Consider the following 21,995-nt stretch of genomic DNA (forward strand, 5'->3'; position numbering starts at 1 on the left):
TGGTCTCATGTCCGTCATAGTTCCAACTGATCGGTTTGTAGCCTCGTAACATTCAGCTTGAATGCTCATGGAGACCCGCTCAGGTTGACGGGTCCTCTTTTTTCTTCCTCCTGATGTGCGCGGCCCCCGGCGGCTATCAGACCCTGCCGGGGGGTGGTGTCGTAGCCGCTGGACTTCGCCGCTCCGAGTCTGATCTGCAGGTGATGATCAGGGCCTCTGCCTGATCGAGAACATCCTGCGTGATCCGAGGTAGATTTCTGCAAGCCCATCGTGTCGCCACGATGAAGGCTTCCCTCCAATCTCGGGTTAAATCACCGGGGAGATCCTGTAAAAGTTTCTCCAGCCTCTTTTGGTAGTGATCCTGGAGGATCTGCAGTGTGTTCTGTCCCCAGTTTTTTGCGTTGCCCTCAATGAGGTCTAACACATCATCCGTGGGATCAGCGGGTTTAATCAGTGAGGTTAATGAGTCCACTATGCGAGCGATCATCAGAGGTTCTGGTCTGTCCGGCGTGATGGTCACGTTTTGTAAGTGATGCACCATCTTAATTACAGCATGTAATTTGCAGATAAGCTGTCCAAGTCTTTCATCTGCAGGTCGCCGGAGGTCCTGCCTAACATCTGCTGGGGGTCCAAATCTTGTCGCTCGTCTGGTAGGTGAGCCCCGGACCGCTGCTGCATAAGAGCGGGGCTGTGGAAAATAAGGCCGGGACCCGTCGTACATAGGAGGCGCAGGCCAGTTAGGATTTGAAGGTGAAGCCCTACTCCAGCCAAAATTTGGGAACCTTGGCGCCCTCTTCCAGCCGGAGACGGGAAATGCACGGTCCATCCTATGGTCCGGTCGGCCCCGGTAATTAAAGCTGAGCGCACGGGGATTTCTGTAGTGTCTCCTCCCGTAGCGCACCGTGGTCCAAGCACCTCCATCCTCCTCTCCGTCGTAGAAGTGCATGGCAGGTGTAACGGTTTTTCCACCAGGCAAGAATGTAATCAAAAATAGAAAAACTTGCAAACTTTGAAAAAAGAAAAAAAGAAAAAAGCGGGACAACCACTTAAATGAGTGTTTTTATTCACAAAAATGTAAAAAAAAATAAATAAACAATACAAAATTAGAATAAAGTGTGCTCGCTACGCGTTTCGGCAAATTCTGCCTTCATCAGGCTCTATGCACACCACAACAGCTACAACTTGGCTGGACAGGCGTAAAAGTGAAGTGAGAGACAAAAGGTGGCTGTTTTATTCACACTGTCTTACCAAGGAGCACGCGTCGGCCTCATGGGCCCTGCGTGTCCTGAGCCATGGGCCCTGTGCGTTCTAAGCCCCTCCCCTGCATGCATACTGCTAACCAGGCAAAAAGACACGTGAAACAAAACCTTTTCCTTCCAACCATGTTATTGCTTTATGTTTAAGATTATTTAAATTTCTAATAACTGATTAAGGGTTGGGATTAGGGTTCAGATTAAACTAAAGGTTAGGGTTAGAAACAGGACCAGGGGTAGGGTTAAAGTAATAATAATAATCATCATAAAACAGTAATAAGAACCATAAGAACAATAGCCATAATAACAGTAACAATGATAACAAAATCTCTCACACTGTTCACCATAAAGAAAAACCCTGGGTCATGAGAAAATGCTCCACCAGTGGGTTATGCACCTATCCATTATGAGCAATATTATATTTATGTTGTCACTTTCTTGTGCTAACAAAAGTTTCGGTTTGTCCCACCAAATGTTAATCCCACAAAGAACAGGAAACATGATTAATACAGTCTTGTGTTTTGGGTCTGTATTTTTTTAAAAAGTTATCTATGGAAATAAAAGTTAAACCGTTTTTGAGGAGGTCACCTTGTTGTTCTGTCAGGGCATCACTTTTCAGTCAAAACCATGATATTGTGGGGCCATAAAGGGCTGTCCCCTTACACACTCTACCCTGAATGGACTTAGTGGGTATTCCACTTTAAAAAATACCTCCAATGTTCCAACATTGCTCTGGCCGTGTCCTCGGTCCAGTGAATTGCATCTTTTTCTGTTGCAAAATGCGAGTCCTCCAGCAGGGGGATGTGTCTCATATTTTTTTTTAATATGCTGATTTAGTAGTTTCATGTTGTTCTGCTCCATTGCAGATAAGTTACCAGAAAAATTAACCAAGGGAACCCAGATGACAGCAGATGGAAATCTGTGTTTAGCCATCTTCAGAGCCCGCTGGAGCTGTTTAACTGCAGTTTCTTTAATGTTCTGACCTTTGGCGTTAATGCCGGCTGCAATGACCACATTCTGAACCACCAAATCCCACGGAACGTGGGCTATCTCAAATAAAGCCTGCATGTGGCGAAAATTAGCACCTGGATAACTCTCAATCTGTAGATCTGGGATGGAATATTCAGGGATTCTGGATAAATTTGAGTCACCAACAATAAGACACCTTTTCTCCACTTCCAGAAACCAGTCAATCAATTCTGTGTTTGTTTCAGGGTGACGCTTTACCTTGAAAACCTGCCGCTCTGGGGCAGGTAAGTCAACACGGGCTACTGGTGGCTCAGCACCGTCACCTGCTAGCTCCAGCCCTGTAATACAGCGTTCCTCCGCTGAAGCTGGAGATGCGCTGTCCTCCTGGCATTCTGTCACACCCGGGCTGTCCGAAATATTGTGATGATGTGGGGGGATTGCATGTTGTAGGGCGTTTTCCTTTTGCATGTTTGTGGTGCTACCTGTTTGTTGCATGCTTTCTATGGACACACCCCCCTTGTAACATAGCGCGCCGATCCACCGCACCTGCTCCTCATCAGGAGGGACTTATAAAAGTCCTGAGGAGGAAAGCCAAAGGCAGTCGCACACCGACAGCAGGCGCATGCACGCGGGGCGTTAGTGGGACGCCGGGACCGCCAGACGTCGGGACCGCCAGACGTCGGGAAGACTCGCTGTGATCGGGACACACACTCTGAGAGCGCTGGGCGCTGGGACCATCAGTCTGCAGAGCGATCGACACGCAAGGGCAGGGCAGGGACCCTGCCTGTGTGTAAGTAGCCGAACGGGCTTCAGCAGACTGGTGGAAATAGGTGGGAGGGCTAGTGGCAGCCTGCATCAGGAATTGCTTTTCGTGCTGCCGCTTGCCTGTTTCCACAGATTCCAGCGTGTCCAGGAGAGCCAGCTGGAGGTGACGCGGAGGAGTGCCGGTCACAAACCCCAGAGGCGGAACGGAGCCCGCCCCCCAGGTCTTTGTGTGTATGACTGGAGGGATCCTCGGAACAGCGTCGGGGGAAGAGAGACGTCTCCTGGTTTGGGATCAGTGATTCCCCCCTTTGAGCTGCATTTTTAAACCAGTTTTAACTGTTCTTTGGACTTTTAGGTCTCTTTTATCCTTTTTAACTGTTCCTGGGATTTTTATCGTGTTTTACTGTTTTAATCCGTGCCTAGAATTTTTAGACGCATTTTATGCTTGTTTTAAGTGTCTTTTAACTGGAACTTTTTGGCCATTCATATGTTTTTTTCCATCGGAATAAATTGTCATTGTGGCCAAGAATTTGGGTCCTCTTTGGTGGTGTGCGTGCGCTCTCCCCAGATCATTCCTCTAGCCCTTCAATACCCTCATTCAATTTTTTGTTGTTTACCCCATCTTTCAACCCTCCAGGCCTTACAATATGATCCAGCCCCGAACTACCTGAAGCTGGGGGGTCAGCGTCCGTGTCCGCCTCATCCCCATCTTCCTCGCTGTCGTATTCATTATCGAACTCCTCCTCCTCCTCCTCCTCGTGAAGAACCTCCCCGCCGCGGTTCTCCTCTCTATCGGAGCTTTCCTCCTCCTGGGAGCTGTCCAGTGCTGAAATTCGGGAAGGTGGCGCCCGTGCTGCCGGTCTGGGAGCAGAGGGTGAAGTTATCCCCACAATCTGAGGGAGAAATTCCTCACGCGCCACGAAGGGGTTGCGGCGGGTCGCCGTTCGCGGTCCACGCTGCTTCTCGGCAGCGGCTGCTGGAACTGCATCTGGAGGCCAAGCTGGTCTCATGTCCGTCATAGTTCCAACTGATCGGTTTGTGGCCTCGTAACATTCAGCTTGAATGCTCATGGAGACCCGCTCAGGTTGACGGGTCCTCTTTTTTCTTCCTCCTGATGTGCGCGGCCCCCGGCGGCTATCAGACCCTGCCGGGGGGTGGTGTCGTAGCCGCTGGACTTCGCCGCTCCGAGTCTGATCTGCAGGTGATGATCAGGGCCTCTGCCTGATCGAGAACATCCTGCGTGATCCGAGGTAGATTTCTGCAAGCCCATCGTGTCGCCACGATGAAGGCTTCCCTCCAATCTCGGGTTAAATCACCGGGGAGATCCTGTAAAAGTTTCTCCAGCCTCTTTTGGTAGTGATCCTGGAGGATCTGCAGTGTGTTCTGTCCCCAGTTTTTTGCGTTGCCCTCAATGAGGTCTAACACATCATCCGTGGGATCAGCGGGTTTAATCAGTGAGGTTAATGAGTCCACTATGCGAGCGATCATCAGAGGTTCTGGTCTGTCCGGCGTGATGGTCACGTTTTGTAAGTGATGCACCATCTTAATTACAGCATGTAATTTGCGGATAAGCTGTCCAAGTCTTTCATCTGCAGGTCGCCGGAGGTCCTGCCTAACATCTGCTGGGGGTCCAAATCTTGTCGCTCGTCTGGTAGGTGAGCCCCGGACCGCTGCTGCATAAGAGCGGGGCTGTGGAAAATAAGGCCGGGACCCGTCGTACATAGGAGGCGCAGGCCAGTTAGGATTTGAAGGTGAAGCCCTACTCCAGCCAAAATTTGGGAACCTTGGCGCCCTCTTCCAGCCGGAGACGGGAAATGCACGGTCCATCCTATGGTCCGGTCGGCCCCGGTAATTAAAGCTGAGCGCACGGGGATTTCTGTAGTGTCTCCTCCCGTAGCGCGCCGTGGTCCAAGCACCTCCATCCTCCTCTCCGTCGTAGAAGTGCATGGCAGGTGTTACGGTTTTCCACCAGGCAAGAATGTAATCAAAAATAGAAAAACTTGCAAACTTTGAAAAAAGAAAAAAAGAAAAAAGCGGGACAACCACTTAAATAAGTGTTTTTATTCACAAAAATGTAAAAAAATAAATAAATAAACAATACAAAATTAGAATAAAGTGTGCTCGCTACGCGTTTCGGCAAATTCTGCCTTCATCAGGCTCTATGCACACCACAACAGCTACAACTTGGCTGGACAGGCGTAAAAGTGAAGTGAGAGACAAAAGGTGGCTGTTTTCTTCACACTGTCTTACCAAGGAGCACGCGTCGGCCTCATGGGCCCTGCGTGTCCTGAGCCATGGGCCCTGTGCGTTCTAAGCCCCTCCCCTGCATGCATACTGCTAACCAGGCAAAAAGACACGTGAAACAAAACCTTTTCCTTCCAACCATGTTATTGCTTTATGTTTAAGATTATTTAAATTTCTAATAACTGATTAAGGGTTGGGATTAGGGTTCAGATTAAACTAAAGGTTAGGGTTAGAAACAGGACCAGGGGTAGGGTTAAAGTAATAATAATAATCATCATAAAACAGTAATAAGAACCATAAGAACAATAGCCATAATAACAGTAACAATGATAACAAAATCTCTCACACTGTTCACCATAAAGAAAAACCCTGGGTCATGAGAAAATGCTCCACCAGTGGGTTATGCACCTATCCATTATGAGCAATATTATATTTATGTTGTCACTTTCTTGTGCTAACAAAAGTTTCGGTTTGTCCCACCAAATGTTAATCCCGCAAAGAACAGGAAACATGATTAATACAGTCTTGTGTTTTGGGTCTGTATTTTTTCAAAAAGTTATCTATGGAAATAAAAGTTAAACCGTTTTTGAGGAGGTCACCTTGTTGTTCTGTCAGGGCATCACTTTTCAGTCAAAACAATGATATTGTGGGGCCATAAAGGGCTGTCCCCTTACACACTCTACCCTGAATGGACTTAGTGGGTATTCCACTTTAAAAAATACCTCCAATGTTCCAACATTGCTCTGGCCGTGTCCTCGGTCCAGTGAATTGCATCTTTTTCTGTTGCAAAATGCGAGTCCTCCAGCAGGGGGATGTGTCTCATATTTTTTTTTTAATATGCTGATTTAGTAGTTTCATGTTGTTCTGCTCCATTGCAGATAAGTTACCAGAAAAATTAACCAAGGGAACCCAGATGACAGCAGATGGAAATCTGTGTTTAGCCATCTTCAGAGCCCGCTGGAGCTGTTTAACTGCAGTTTCTTTAATGTTCTGACCTTTGGCGTTAATGCCGGCTGCAATGACCACATTCTGAACCACCAAATCCCACGGAACGTGGGCTATCTCAAATAAAGCCTGCATGTGGCGAAAATTAGCACCTGGATAACTCTCAATCTGTAGATCTGGGATGGAATATTCAGGGATTCTGGATAAATTTGAGTCACCAACAATAAGACACCTTTTCTCCACTTCCAGAAACCAGTCAATCAATTCTGTGTTTGTTTCAGGGTGAGGCTTTACCTTGAAAACCTGCCGCTCTGGGGCAGGTAAGTCAACACGGGCTACTGGTGGCTCAGCACCGTCACCTGCTAGCTCCAGCCCTGTAATACAGCGTTCCTCCGCTGAAGCTGGAGATGCGCTGTCCTCCTGGCATTCTGTCACACCCGGGCTGTCCGAAATATTGTGATGATGTGGGGGGATTGCATGTTGTAGGGTGTTTTTCTTTTGCATGTTTGTGGTGCTACCTGTTTGTTGCATGCTTTCTATGGACACACCCCCCTTGTAACATAGCGCGCCGATCCACCGCACCTGCTCCTCATCAGGAGGGACTTATAAAAGTCCTGAGGAGGAAAGCCAAAGGCAGTCGCACACCGACAGCAGGCGCATGCACGCGGGGCGTTAGTGGGACGCCGGGACCGCCAGACGTCGGGACCGCCAGACGTCGGGAAGACTCGCTGTGATCGGGACACACACTCTGAGAGCGCTGGGCGCTGGGACCATCAGTCTGCAGAGCGATCGACACGCAAGGGCAGGGCAGGGACCCTGCCTGTGTGTAAGTAGCCGAACGGGCTTCAGCAGACTGGTGGAAATAGGTGGGAGGGCTAGTGGCAGCCTGCATCAGGAATTGCTTTTCGTGCTGCCGCTTGCCTGTTTCCACAGATTCCAGCGTGTCCAGGAGAGCCAGCTGGAGGTGACGCGGAGGAGTGCCGGTCACAAACCCCAGAGGCGGAACGGAGCCCGCCCCCCAGGTCTTTGTGTGTATGACTGGAGGGATCCTCGGAACAGCGTCGGGGGAAGAGAGACGTCTCCTGGTTTGGGATCAGTGATTCCCCCCTTTGAGCTGCATTTTTAAACCAGTTTTAACTGTTCTTTGGACTTTTAGGTCTATTTTATCCTTTTTCAACTGTTCCTGGGATTTTTATCGTGTTTTACTGTTTTAATCCGTGCCTAGAATTTTTAGACGCATTTTATGCTTGTTTTAAGTGTCTTTTAACTGGAACTTTTTGGCCATTCATATGTTTTTTTCCATCGGAATAAATTGTCATTGTGGCCAAGAATTTGGGTGTGTGCGTGCGCTCTCCCCAGATCATTCTTCTAGCCCTTCAATACCCTCATTCAATTTTTTGTTGTTTACCCCATCTTTCAACCCTCCAGGCCTTACAATATGATCCAGCCCCGAACTACCTGAAGCTGGGGGGTCAGCGTCCGTGTCCGCCTCATCCCCATCTTCCTCGCTGTCGTATTCATTATCGAACTCCTCCTCCTCCTCCTCCTCGTGAAGAACCTCCCCGCCGCGGTTCTCCTCTCTATCGGAGCTTTCCTCCTCCTGGGAGCTGTCCAGTGCTGAAATTCGGGAAGGTGGCGCCCGTGCTGCCGGTCTGGGAGCAGAGGGTGAAGTTATCCCCACAATCTGAGGGAGAAATTCCTCACGCGCCACGAAGGGGTTGCGGCGGGTCGCCGTTCGCGGTCCACGCTGCTTCTCGGCAGCGGCTGCTGGAACTGCATCTGGAGGCCAAGCTGGTCTCATGTCCGTCATAGTTCCAACTGATCGGTTTGTGGCCTCGTAACATTCAGCTTGAATGCTCATGGAGACCCGCTCAGGTTGACGGGTCCTCTTTTTTCTTCCTCCTGATGTGCGCGGCCCCCGGCGGCTATCAGACCCTGCCGGGGGGTGGTGTCGTAGCCGCTGGACTTCGCCGCTCCGAGTCTGATCTGCAGGTGATGATCAGGGCCTCTGCCTGATCGAGAACATCCTGCGTGATCCGAGGTAGATTTCTGCAAGCCCATCGTGTCGCCACGATGAAGGCTTCCCTCCAATCTCGGGTTAAATCACCGGGGAGATCCTGTAAAAGTTTCTCCAGCCTCTTTTGGTAGTGATCCTGGAGGATCTGCAGTGTGTTCTGTCCCCAGTTTTTTGCGTTGCCCTCAATGAGGTCTAACACATCATCCGTGGGATCAGCGGGTTTAATCAGTGAGGTTAATGAGTCCACTATGCGAGCGATCATCAGAGGTTCTGGTCTGTCCGGCGTGATGGTCACGTTTTGTAAGTGATGCACCATCTTAATTACAGCATGTAATTTGCGGATAAGCTGTCCAAGTCTTTCATCTGCAGGTCGCCGGAGGTCCTGCCTAACATCTGCTGGGGGTCCAAATCTTGTCGCTCGTCTGGTAGGTGAGCCCCGGACCGCTGCTGCATAAGAGCGGGGCTGTGGAAAATAAGGCCGGGACCCGTCGTACATAGGAGGCGCAGGCCAGTTAGGATTTGAAGGTGAAGCCCTACTCCAGCCAAAATTTGGGAACCTTGGCGCCCTCTTCCAGCCGGAGACGGGAAATGCACGGTCCATCCTATGGTCCGGTCGGCCCCGGTAATTAAAGCTGAGCGCACGGGGATTTCTGTAGTGTCTCCTCCCGTAGCGCACCGTGGTCCAAGCACCTCCATCCTCCTCTCCGTCGTAGAAGTGCATGGCAGGTGTTACGGTTTTTCCACCAGGCAAGAATGTAATCAAAAATAGAAAAACTTGCAAACTTTGAAAAAAGAAAAAAGCGGGACAACCACTTAAATGAGTGTTTTTATTCACAAAAATGTAAAAAAATAAATAAATAAACAATACAAAATTAGAATAAAGTGTGCTCGCTACGCGTTTCGGCAAATTCTGCCTTCATCAGGCTCTATGCACACCACAACAGCTACAACTTGGCTGGACAGGCGTAAAAGTGAAGTGAGAGACAAAAGGTGGCTGTTTTATTCACACTGTCTTACCAAGGAGCACGCGTCGGCCTCATGGGCCCTGCGTGTCCTGAGCCATGGGCCCTGTGCGTTCTAAGCCCCTCCCCTGCATGCATACTGCTAACCAGGCAAAAAGACACGTGAAACAAAACCTTTTCCTTCCAACCATGTTATTGCTTTATGTTTAAGATTATTTAAATTTCTAATAACTGATTAAGGGTTGGGATTAGGGTTCAGATTAAACTAAAGGTTAGGGTTAGAAACAGGACCAGGGGTAGGGTTAAAGTAATAATAATAATCATCATAAAACAGTAATAAGAACCATAAGAACAATAGCCATAATAACAGTAACAATGATAACAAAATCTCTCACACTGTTCACCATAAAGAAAAACCCTGGGTCATGAGAAAATGCTCCACCAGTGGGTTACGCACCTATCCATTATGAGCAATATTATATTTATGTTGTCACTTTCTTGTGCTAACAAAAGTTTCGGTTTGTCTCACCAAATGTTAATCCCACAAAGAACAGGAAACATGATTAATACAGTCTTGTGTTTTGGGTCTGTATTTTTTTAAAAAGTTATCTATGGAAATAAAAGTTAAACCGTTTTTGAGGAGGTCACCTTGTTGTTCTGTCAGGGCATCACTTTTCAGTCAAAACCATGATATTGTGGGGCCATAAAGGGCTGTCCCCTTACACACTCTACCCTGAATGGACTTAGTGGGTATTCCACTTTAAAAAATACCTCCAATGTTCCAACATTGCTCTGGCCGTGTCCTCGGTCCAGTGAATTGCATCTTTTTCTGTTGCAAAATGCGAGTCCTCCAGCAGGGGGATGTGTCTCATTTTTTTTTTTTTTTAATATGCTGATTTAGTAGTTTCATGTTGTTCTGCTCCATTGCAGATAAGTTACCAGAAAAATTAACCAAGGGAACCCAGATGACAGCAGATGGAAATCTGTGTTTAGCCATCTTCAGAGCCCGCTGGAGCTGTTTAACTGCAGTTTCTTTAATGTTCTGACCTTTGGCGTTAATGCCGGCTGCAATGACCACATTCTGAACCACCAAATCCCACGGAACGTGGGCTATCTCAAATAAAGCCTGCATGTGGCGAAAATTAGCACCTGGATAACTCTCAATCTGTAGATCTGGGATGGAATATTCAGGGATTCTGGATAAATTTGAGTCACCAACAATAAGACACCTTTTCTCCACTTCCAGAAACCAGTCAATCAATTCTCTGTTTGTTTCAGGGTGAGGCTTTACCTTGAAAACCTGCCGCTCTGGGGCAGGTAAGTCAACACGGGCTACTGGTGGCTCAGCACCGTCACCTGCTAGCTCCAGCCCTGTAATACAGCGTTCCTCCGCTGAAGCTGGAGATGCGCTGTCCTCCTGGCATTCTGTCACACCCGGGCTGTCCGAAATATTGTGATGATGTGGGGGGATTGCATGTTGTAGGGTGTTTTTCTTTTGCATGTTTGTGGTGCTACCTGTTTGTTGCATGCTTTCTATGGACACACCCCCCTTGTAACATAGCGCGCCGATCCACCGCACCTGCTCCTCATCAGGAGGGACTTATAAAAGTCCTGAGGAGGAAAGCCAAAGGCAGTCGCACACCGACAGCAGGCGCATGCACGCGGGGCGCGAGTGGGACGCCGGGACCGCCAGACGTCGGGACCGCCAGACGTCGGGAACACTCGCTGTGATCGGGACACACACTCTGAGAGCGCTGGGCGCTGGGACCATCAGTCTGCAGAGCGATCGACACGCAAGGGCAGGGCAGGGACCCTGCCTGTGTGTAAGTAGCCGAACGGGCTTCAGCAGACTGGTGGAAATAGGTGGGAGGGCTAGTGGCAGCCTGCATCAGGAATTGCTTTTCGTGCTGCCGCTTGCCTGTTTCCACAGATTCCAGCGTGTCCAGGAGAGCCAGCTGGAGGTGACGCGGAGGAGTGCCGGTCACAAACCCCAGAGGCGGAACGGAGCCCGCCCCCCAGGTCTTTGTGTGTATGACTGGAGGGATCCTCGGAACAGCGTCGGGGGAAGAGAGACGTCTCCTGGTTTGGGATCAGTGATTCCCCCCTTTGAGCTGCATTTTTAAACCAGTTTTAACTGTTCTTTGGACTTTTAGGTCTCTTTTATCCTTTTTAACTGTTCCTGGGATTTTTATCGTGTTTTACTGTTTTAATCCGTGCCTAGAATTTTTAGACGCATTTTATGCTTGTTTTAAGTGTCTTTTAACTGGAACCTTTTGGCCATTCATATGTTTTTTCCATCGGAATAAATTGTCATTGTGGCCAAGAATTTGGGTCCTCTTTGGTGGTGTGCCTGCGCTCTCCCCAGATCATTCCTCTAGCCCTTCAATACCCTCATTCAATTTTTTGTTGTTTACCCCATCTTTCAACCCTCCAGGCCTTACAATATGATCCAGCCCCGAACTACCTGAAGCTGGGGGGTCAGCGTCCGTGTCCGCCTCATCCCCATCTTCCTCGCTGTCGTATTCATTATCGAACTCCTCCTCCTCCTCCTCGTGAAGAACCTCCCCGCCGCGGTTCTCCTCTCTATCGGAGCTTTCCTCCTCCTGGGAGCTGTCCAGTGCTGAAATTCGGGAAGGTGGCGCCCGTGCTGCCGGTCTGGGAGCAGAGGGTGAAGTTATCCCCACAATCTGAGGGAGAAATTCCTCACACGCCACGAAGGGGTTGCGGCGGGTCGCCGTTCGCGGTCCACGCTGCTTCTCGGCAGCGGCTGCTGGAACTGCATCTGGAGGCCAAGCTGGTCTCATGTCCGTCATAGTTCCAACTGATCGGTTTGTGGCCTCGTAACATTCAGCTTGAATGCTCATGGAGACCCGCTCAGGTTGACGGGTCCTCTTTTTTCTTCCTCCTGATGTGCGCGGCCCCCGGCGGCTATCAGACCCTGCCGGGGGGTCGTGTCGTAGCCGCTGGACTTCGCCGCTCCGAGTCTGATCTGCAGGTGATGATCAGGGCCTCTGCCTGATCGAGAACATCCTGCGTGATCCGAGGTAGATTTCTGCAAGCCCATCGTGTCGCCACGATGAAGGCTTCCCTCCAATCTCGGGTTAAATCACCGGGGAGATCCTGTAAAAGTTTCTCCAGCCTCTTTTGGTAGTGATCCTGGAGGATCTGCAGTGTGTTCTGTCCCCAGTTTTTTGCGTTGCCCTCAATGAGGTCTAACACATCATCCGTGGGATCAGCGGGTTTAATCAGTGAGGTTAATGAGTCCACTATGCGAGCGATCATCAGAGGTTCTGGTCTGTCCGGCGTGATGGTCACCTTTTGTAAGTGATGCACCATCTTAATTACAGCATGTAATTTGCGGATAAGCTGTCCAAGTCTTTCATCTGCAGGTCGCCGGAGGTCCTGCCTAACATCTGCTGGGGGTCCAAATCTTGTCGCTCGTCTGGTAGGTGAGCCCCGGACCGCTGCTGCATAAGAGCGGGGCTGTGGAAAATAAGGCCGGGACCCGTCGTACATAGGAGGCGCAGGCCAGTTAGGATTTGAAGGTGAAGCCCTACTCCAGCCAAAATTTGGGAACCTTGGCGCCCTCTTCCAGCCGGAGACGGGAAATGCACGGTCCATCCTATGGTCCGGTCGGCCCCAGTAATTAAAGCTGAGCGCACGGGGATTTCTGTAGTGTCTCCTCCCGTAGCGCACCGTGGTCCAAGCACCTCCATCCTCCTCTCCGTCGTAGAAGTGCATGGCAGGTGTTACGGTTTTCCACCAGGCAAGAATGTAATCAAAAATAGAAAAACTTGCAAACTTTGAAAAAAGAAAAAAAGAAAAAAGCGGGACAACCACTTAAATGAGTGTTTTTATTCACAAAAATGTAAAAAAATAAATAAATAAACAATACAAAATTAGAATAAAGTGTGCTCGCTACGCGTTTCGGCACATTCTGCCTTCATCAGGCTCTATGCACACCACAACAGCTACAACTTGGCTGGACAGGCGTAAAAGTGAAGTGAGAGACAAAAGGTGGCTGTTTTATTCACACTGTCTTACCAAGGAGCACGCGTCGGCCTCATGGGCCCTGCGTGTCCTGAGCCATGGGCCCTGTGCGTTCTAAGCCCCTCCCCTGCATGCATACTGCTAACCAGGCAAAAAGACACGTGAAACAAAACCTTTTCCTTCCAACCATGTTATTGCTTTATGTTTAAGATTATTTAAATTTCTAATAACTGATTAAGGGTTGGGATTAGGGTTCAGATTAAACTAAAGGTTAGGGTTATAAACAGGACCAGGGGTAGGGTTAAAGTAATAATAATAATCATCATAAAACAGTAATAAGAACCATAAGAACAATAGCCATAATAACAGTAACAATGATAACAAAATCTCTCACACTGTTCACCATAAAGAAAAACCCTGGGTCATGAGAAAATGCTCCACCAGTGGGTTATGCACCTATCCATTATGAGCAATATTATATTTATGTTGTCACTTTCTTGTGCTAACAAAAGTTTCGGTTTGTCCCACCAAATGTTAATCCCACAAAGAACAGGAAACATGATTAATACAGTCTTGTGTTTTGGGTCTGTATTTTTTTAAAAAGTTATCTATGGAAATAAAAGTTAAACCGTTTTTGAGGAGGTCACCTTGTTGTTCTGTCAGGGCATCACTTTTCAGTCAAAACCATGATATTGTGGGGCCATAAAGGGCTGTCCCCTTACACACTCTACCCTGAATGGACTTAGTGGGTATTCCACTTTAAAAAATACCTCCAATGTTCCAACATTGCTCTGGCCGTGTCCTCGGTCCAGTGAATTGCATCTTTTTCTGTTGCAAAATGCGAGTCCTCCAGCAGGGGGATGTGTCTCATATTTTTTTTTAATATGCTGATTTAGTAGTTTCATGTTGTTCTGCTCCATTGCAGATAAGTTACCAGAAATATTAACCAAGGGAACCCAGATGACAGCAGATGGAAATCTGTGTTCAGCCATCTTCAGAGCCCGCTGGAGCTGTTTAACTGCAGTTTCTTTAATGTTCTGACCTTTGGCGTTAATGCCGGCTGCAATGACCACATTCTGAACCACCAAATCCCACGGAACGTGGGCTATCTCAAATAAAGCCTGCATGTGGCGAAAATTAGCACCTGGACACCTCTCAATCTGTAGATCTGGGATGGAATATTCAGGGATTCTGGATAAATTTGAGTCACCAACAATAAGACACCTTTTCTCCACTTCCAGAAACCAGTCAATCAATTCTCTGTTTGTTTCAGGGTGACGCTTTACCTTGAAAACCTGCCGCTCTGGGGCAGGTAAGTCAACACGGGCTACTGGTGGCTCAGCACCGTCACCTGCTAGCTCCAGCCCTGTAATACAGCGTTCCTCCGCTGAAGCTGGAGATGCGCTGTCCTCCTGGCATTCTGTCACACCCGGGCTGTCCGAAATATTGTGATGATGTGGGGGGATTGCATGTTGTAGGGTGTTTTTCTTTTGCATGTTTGTGGTGCTACCTGTTTGTTGCATGCTTTCTATGGACACACCCCCCTTGTAACATAGCGCGCCGATCCACCGCACCTGCTCCTCATCAGGAGGGACTTATAAAAGTCCTGAGGAGGAAAGCCAAAGGCAGTCGCACACCGACAGCAGGCGCATGCACGCGGGGCGCGAGTGGGACGCCGGGACCGCCAGACGTCGGGACCGCCAGACGTCGGGAACACTCGCTGTGATCGGGACACACACTCTGAGAGCGCTGGGCGCTGGGACCATCAGTCTGCAGAGCGATCGACACGCAAGGGCAGGGCAGGGACCCTGCCTGTGTGTAAGTAGCCGAACGGGCTTCAGCAGACTGGTGGAAATAGGTGGGAGGGCTAGTGGCAGCCTGCATCAGGAATTGCTTTTCGTGCTGCCGCTTGCCTGTTTCCACAGATTCCAGCGTGTCCAGGAGAGCCAGCTGGAGGTGACGCGGAGGAGTGCCGGTCACAAACCCCAGAGGCGGAACGGAGCCCGCCCCCCAGGTCTTTGTGTGTATGACTGGAGGGATCCTCGGAACAGCGTCGGGGGAAGAGAGACGTCTCCTGGTTTGGGATCAGTGATTCCCCCCTTTGAGCTGCATTTTTAAACCAGTTTTAACTGTTCTTTGGACTTTTAGGTCTCTTTTATCCTTTTTAACTGTTCCTGGGATTTTTATCGTGTTTTACTGTTTTAATCCGTGCCTAGAATTTTTAGACGCATTTTATGCTTGTTTTAAGTGTCTTTTAACTGGAACCTTTTGGCCATTCATATGTTTTTTCCATCGGAATAAATTGTCATTGTGGCCAAGAATTTGGGTCCTCTTTGGTGGTGTGCCTGCGCTCTCCCCAGATCATTCCTCTAGCCCTTCAATACCCTCATTCAATTTTTTGTTGTTTACCCCATCTTTCAACCCTCCAGGCCTTACAATATGATCCAGCCCCGAACTACCTGAAGCTGGGGGGTCAGCGTCCGTGTCCGCCTCATCCCCATCTTCCTCGCTGTCGTATTCATTATCGAACTCCTCCTCCTCCTCCTCGTGAAGAACCTCCCCGCCGCGGTTCTCCTCTCTATCGGAGCTTTCCTCCTCCTGGGAGCTGTCCAGTGCTGAAATTCGGGAAGGTGGCGCCCGTGCTGCCGGTCTGGGAGCAGAGGGTGAAGTTATCCCCACAATCTGAGGGAGAAATTCCTCACACGCCACGAAGGGGTTGCGGCGGGTCGCCGTTCGCGGTCCACGCTGCTTCTCGGCAGCGGCTGCTGGAACTGCATCTGGAGGCCAAGCTGGTCTCATGTCCGTCATAGTTCCAACTGATCGGTTTGTGGCCTCGTAACATTCAGCTTGAATGCTCATGGAGACCCGCTCAGGTTGACGGGTCCTCTTTTTTCTTCCTCCTGATGTGCGCGGCCCCCGGCGGCTATCAGACCCTGCCGGGGGGTGGTGTCGTAGCCGCTGGACTTCGCCGCTCCGAGTCTGATCTGCAGGTGATGATCAGGGCCTCTGCCTGATCGAGAACATCCTGCGTGATCCGAGGTAGATTTCTGCAAGCCCATCGTGTCGCCACGATGAAGGCTTCCCTCCAATCTCGGGTTAAATCACCGGGGAGATCCTGTAAAAGTTTCTCCAGCCTCTTTTGGTAGTGATCCTGGAGGATCTGCAGTGTGTTCTGTCCCCAGTTTTTTGCGTTGCCCTCAATGAGGTCTAACACATCATCCGTGGGATCAGCGGGTTTAATCAGTGAGGTTAATGAGTCCACTATGCGAGCGATCATCAGAGGTTCTGGTCTGTCCGGCGTGATGGTCACCTTTTGTAAGTGATGCACCATCTTAATTACAGCATGTAATTTGCGGATAAGCTGTCCAAGTCTTTCATCTGCAGGTCGCCGGAGGTCCTGCCTAACATCTGCTGGGGGTCCAAATCTTGTCGCTCGTCTGGTAGGTGAGCCCCGGACCGCTGCTGCATAAGAGCGGGGCTGTGGAAAATAAGGCCGGGACCCGTCGTACATAGGAGGCGCAGGCCAGTTAGGATTTGAAGGTGAAGCCCTACTCCAGCCAAAATTTGGGAACCTTGGCGCCCTCTTCCAGCCGGAGACGGGAAATGCACGGTCCATCCTATGGTCCGGTCGGCCCCAGTAATTAAAGCTGAGCGCACGGGGATTTCTGTAGTGTCTCCTCCCGTAGCGCACCGTGGTCCAAGCACCTCCATCCTCCTCTCCGTCGTAGAAGTGCATGGCAGGTGTTACGGTTTTCCACCAGGCAAGAATGTAATCAAAAATAGAAAAACTTGCAAACTTTGAAAAAAGAAAAAAAGAAAAAAGCGGGACAACCACTTAAATGAGTGTTTTTATTCACAAAAATGTAAAAAAATAAATAAATAAACAATACAAAATTAGAATAAAGTGTGCTCGCTACGCGTTTCGGCACATTCTGCCTTCATCAGGCTCTATGCACACCACAACAGCTACAACTTGGCTGGACAGGCGTAAAAGTGAAGTGAGAGACAAAAGGTGGCTGTTTTATTCACACTGTCTTACCAAGGAGCACGCGTCGGCCTCATGGGCCCTGCGTGTCCTGAGCCATGGGCCCTGTGCGTTCTAAGCCCCTCCCCTGCATGCATACTGCTAACCAGGCAAAAAGACACGTGAAACAAAACCTTTTCCTTCCAACCATGTTATTGCTTTATGTTTAAGATTATTTAAATTTCTAATAACTGATTAAGGGTTGGGATTAGGGTTCAGATTAAACTAAAGGTTAGGGTTATAAACAGGACCAGGGGTAGGGTTAAAGTAATAATAATAATCATCATAAAACAGTAATAAGAACCATAAGAACAATAGCCATAATAACAGTAACAATGATAACAAAATCTCTCACACTGTTCACCATAAAGAAAAACCCTGGGTCATGAGAAAATGCTCCACCAGTGGGTTATGCACCTATCCATTATGAGCAATATTATATTTATGTTGTCACTTTCTTGTGCTAACAAAAGTTTCGGTTTGTCCCACCAAATGTTAATCCCACAAAGAACAGGAAACATGATTAATACAGTCTTGTGTTTTGGGTCTGTATTTTTTTAAAAAGTTATCTATGGAAATAAAAGTTAAACCGTTTTTGAGGAGGTCACCTTGTTGTTCTGTCAGGGCATCACTTTTCAGTCAAAACCATGATATTGTGGGGCCATAAAGGGCTGTCCCCTTACACACTCTACCCTGAATGGACTTAGTGGGTATTCCACTTTAAAAAATACCTCCAATGTTCCAACATTGCTCTGGCCGTGTCCTCGGTCCAGTGAATTGCATCTTTTTCTGTTGCAAAATGCGAGTCCTCCAGCAGGGGGATGTGTCTCATATTTTTTTTTAATATGCTGATTTAGTAGTTTCATGTTGTTCTGCTCCATTGCAGATAAGTTACCAGAAATATTAACCAAGGGAACCCAGATGACAGCAGATGGAAATCTGTGTTCAGCCATCTTCAGAGCCCGCTGGAGCTGTTTAACTGCAGTTTCTTTAATGTTCTGACCTTTGGCGTTAATGCCGGCTGCAATGACCACATTCTGAACCACCAAATCCCACGGAACGTGGGCTATCTCAAATAAAGCCTGCATGTGGCGAAAATTAGCACCTGGACACCTCTCAATCTGTAGATCTGGGATGGAATATTCAGGGATTCTGGATAAATTTGAGTCACCAACAATAAGACACCTTTTCTCCACTTCCAGAAACCAGTCAATCAATTCTCTGTTTGTTTCAGGGTGACGCTTTACCTTGAAAACCTGCCGCTCTGGGGCAGGTAAGTCAACACGGGCTACTGGTGGCTCAGCACCGTCACCTGCTAGCTCCAGCCCTGTAATACAGCGTTCCTCCGCTGAAGCTGGAGATGCGCTGTCCTCCTGGCATTCTGTCACACCCGGGCTGTCCGAAATATTGTGATGATGTGGGGGGATTGCATGTTGTAGGGTGTTTTTCTTTTGCATGTTTGTGGTGCTACCTGTTTGTTGCATGCTTTCTATGGACACACCCCCCTTGTAACATAGCGCGCCGATCCACCGCACCTGCTCCTCATCAGGAGGGACTTATAAAAGTCCTGAGGAGGAAAGCCAAAGGCAGTCGCACACCGACAGCAGGCGCATGCACGCGGGGCGCGAGTGGGACGCCGGGACCGCCAGACGTCGGGAAGACTCGCTGTGATCGGGACACACACTCTGAGAGCGCTGGGCGCTGGGACCATCAGTCTGCAGAGCGATCGACACGCAAGGGCAGGGCAGGGACCCTGCCTGTGTGTAAGTAGCCGAACGGGCTTCAGCAGACTGGTGGAAATAGGTGGGAGGGCTAGTGGCAGCCTGCATCAGGAATTGCTTTTCGTGCTGCCGCTTGCCTGTTTCCACAGATTCCAGCGTGTCCAGGAGAGCCAGCTGGAGGTGACGCGGAGGAGTGCCGGTCACAAACCCCAGAGGCGGAACGGAGCCCGCCCCCCAGGTCTTTGTGTGTATGACTGGAGGGATCCTCGGAACAGCGTCGGGGGAAGAGAGACGTCTCCTGGTTTGGGATCAGTGATTCCCCCCTTTGAGCTGCATTTTTAAACCAGTTTTAACTGTTATTTGGACTTTTAGGTCTCTTTTATCCTTTTTAACTGTTCCTGGGATTTTTATCGTGTTTTACTGTTTTAATCCGTGCCTAGAATTTTTAGACGCATTTTATGCTTGTTTTAAGTGTCTTTTAACTGGAACTTTTTGGCCATTCATATGTTTTTTCCATCGGAATAAATTGTCATTGTGGCCAAGAATTTGGGTCCTCTTTGGTGGTGTGCGTGCGCTCTCCCCAGATCATTCCTCTAGCCCTTCAATACCCTCATTCAATTTTTTGTTGTTTACCCCATCTTTCAACCCTCCAGGCCTTACAATATGATCCAGCCCCGAACTACCTGAAGCTGGGGGGTCAGCGTCCGTGTCCGCCTCATCCCCATCTTCCTCGCTGTCGTATTCATTATCGAACTCCTCCTCCTCCTCCTCGTGAAGAACCTCCCCGCCGCGGTTCTCCTCTCTATCGGAGCTTTCCTCCTCCTGGGAGCTGTCCAGTGCTGAAATTCGGGAAGGTGGCGCCCGTGCTGCCGGTCTGGGAGCAGAGGGTGAAGTTATCCCCACAATCTGAGGGAGAAATTCCTCACGCGCCACGAAGGGGTTGCGGCGGGTCGCCGTTCGCGGTCCACGCTGCTTCTCGGCAGCGGCTGCTGGAACTGCATCTGGAGGCCAAGCTGGTCTCATGTCCGTCATAGTTCCAACTGATCGGTTTGTGGCCTCGTAACATTCAGCTTGAATGCTCATGGAGACCCGCTCAGGTTGACGGGTCCTCTTTTTTCTTCCTCCTGATGTGCGCGGCCCCCGGCGGCTATCAGACCCTGCCGGGGGGTGGTGTCGTAGCCGCTGGACTTCGCCGCTCCGAGTCTGATCTGCAGGTGATGATCAGGGCCTCTGCCTGATCGAGAACATCCTGCGTGATCCGAGGAAGATTTCTGCAAGCCCATCGTGTCGCCACGATGAAGGCTTCCCTCCAATCTCGGGTTAAATCACCGGGGAGATCCTGTAAAAGTTTCTCCAGCCTCTTTTGGTAGTGATCCTGGAGGATCTGCAGTGTGTTCTGTCCCCAGTTTTTTGCGTTGCCCTCAATGAGGTCTAACACATCATCCGTGGGATCAGCGGGTTTAATCAGTGAGGTTAATGAGTCCACTATGCGAGCGATCATCAGAGGTTCTGGTCTGTCCGGCGTGATGGTCACGTTTTGTAAGTGATGCACCATCTTAATTACAGCATGTAATTTGCGGATAAGCTGTCCAAGTCTTTCATCTGCAGGTCGCCGGAGGTCCTGCCTAACATCTGCTGGGGGTCCAAATCTTGTCGCTCGTCTGGTAGGTGAGCCCCGGACCGCTGCTGCATAAGAGCGGGGCTGTGGAAAATAAGGCCGGGACCCGTCGTACATAGGAGGCGCAGGCCAGTTAGGATTTGAAGGTGAAGCCCTACTCCAGCCAAAATTTGGGAACCTTGGCGCCCTCTTCCAGCCGGAGACGGGAAATGCACGGTCCATCCTATGGTCCGGTCGGCCCCGGTAATTAAAGCTGAGCGCACGGGGATTTCTGTAGTGTCTCCTCCCGTAGCGCGCCGTGGTCCAAGCACCTCCATCCTCCTCTCCGTCGTAGAAGTGCATGGCAGGTGTTACGGTTTTTCCACCAGGCAAGAATGTAATCAAAAATAGAAAAACTTGCAAACTTTGAAAAAAGAAAAAAAGAAAAAAGCGGGACAACCACTTAAATGAGTGTTTTTATTCACAAAAATGTAAATAAATAAATAAACAATACAAAATTAGAATAAAGTGTGCTCGCTACGCGTTTCGGCAAATTCTGCCTTCATCAGGCCCTATGCACACCACAACAGCTACAACTTGGCTGGACAGGCGTAAAAGTGAAGTGAGAGACAAAAGGTGGCTGTTTTATTCACACTGTCTTACCAAGGAGCACGCGTCGGCCTCATGGGCCCTGCGTGTCCTGAGCCATGGGCCCTGTGCGTTCTAAGCCCCTCCCCTGCATGCATACTGCTAACCAGGCAAAAAGACACGTGAAACAAAACCTTTTCCTTCCAACCATGTTATTGCTTTATGTTTAAGATTATTTAAATTTCTAATAACTGATTAAGGGTTGGGATTAGGGTTCAGATTAAACTAAAGGTTAGGGTTAGAAACAGGACCAGGGGTAGGGTTAAAGTAATAATAATAATCATCATAAAACAGTAATAAGAACCATAAGAACAATAGCCATAATAACAGTAACAATGATAACAAAATCTCTCACACTGTTCACCATAAAGAAAAACCCTGGGTCATGAGAAAATGCTCCACCAGTGGGCTATGCACCTATCCATTATGAGCAATATTATATTTATGTTGTCACTTTCTTGTGCTAACAAAAGTTTCGGTTTGTCCCACCAAATGTTAATCCCACAAAGAACAGGAAACATGATTAATACAGTTTGTGTTTTGGGTCTGATTTTTTTAAAAAGTTATCTATGGAAATAAAAGTTAAACCGTTTTTGAGGAGGTCACCTTGTTGTTCTGTCAGGGCATCACTTTTCAGTCAAAACCATGATATTGTGGGGCCATAAAGGGCTGTCCCCTTACACACTCTACCCTGAATGGACTTAGTGGGTATTCCACTTTAAAAAATACCTCCAATGTTCCAACATTGCTCTGGCCGTGTCCTCGGTCCAGTGAATTGCATCTTTTTCTGTTGCAAAATGCGAGTCCTCCAGCAGGGGGATGTGTCTCATATTTTTTTTTTAATATGCTGATTTAGTAGT

This window comes from Oryzias latipes, chromosome 12 (assembly GCF_053564925.1).
Source record: "Oryzias latipes strain Hd-rR chromosome 12, Olatipes_Hd-rR_3.1".
NCBI lineage: Eukaryota > Metazoa > Chordata > Actinopteri > Beloniformes > Adrianichthyidae > Oryzias > Oryzias latipes.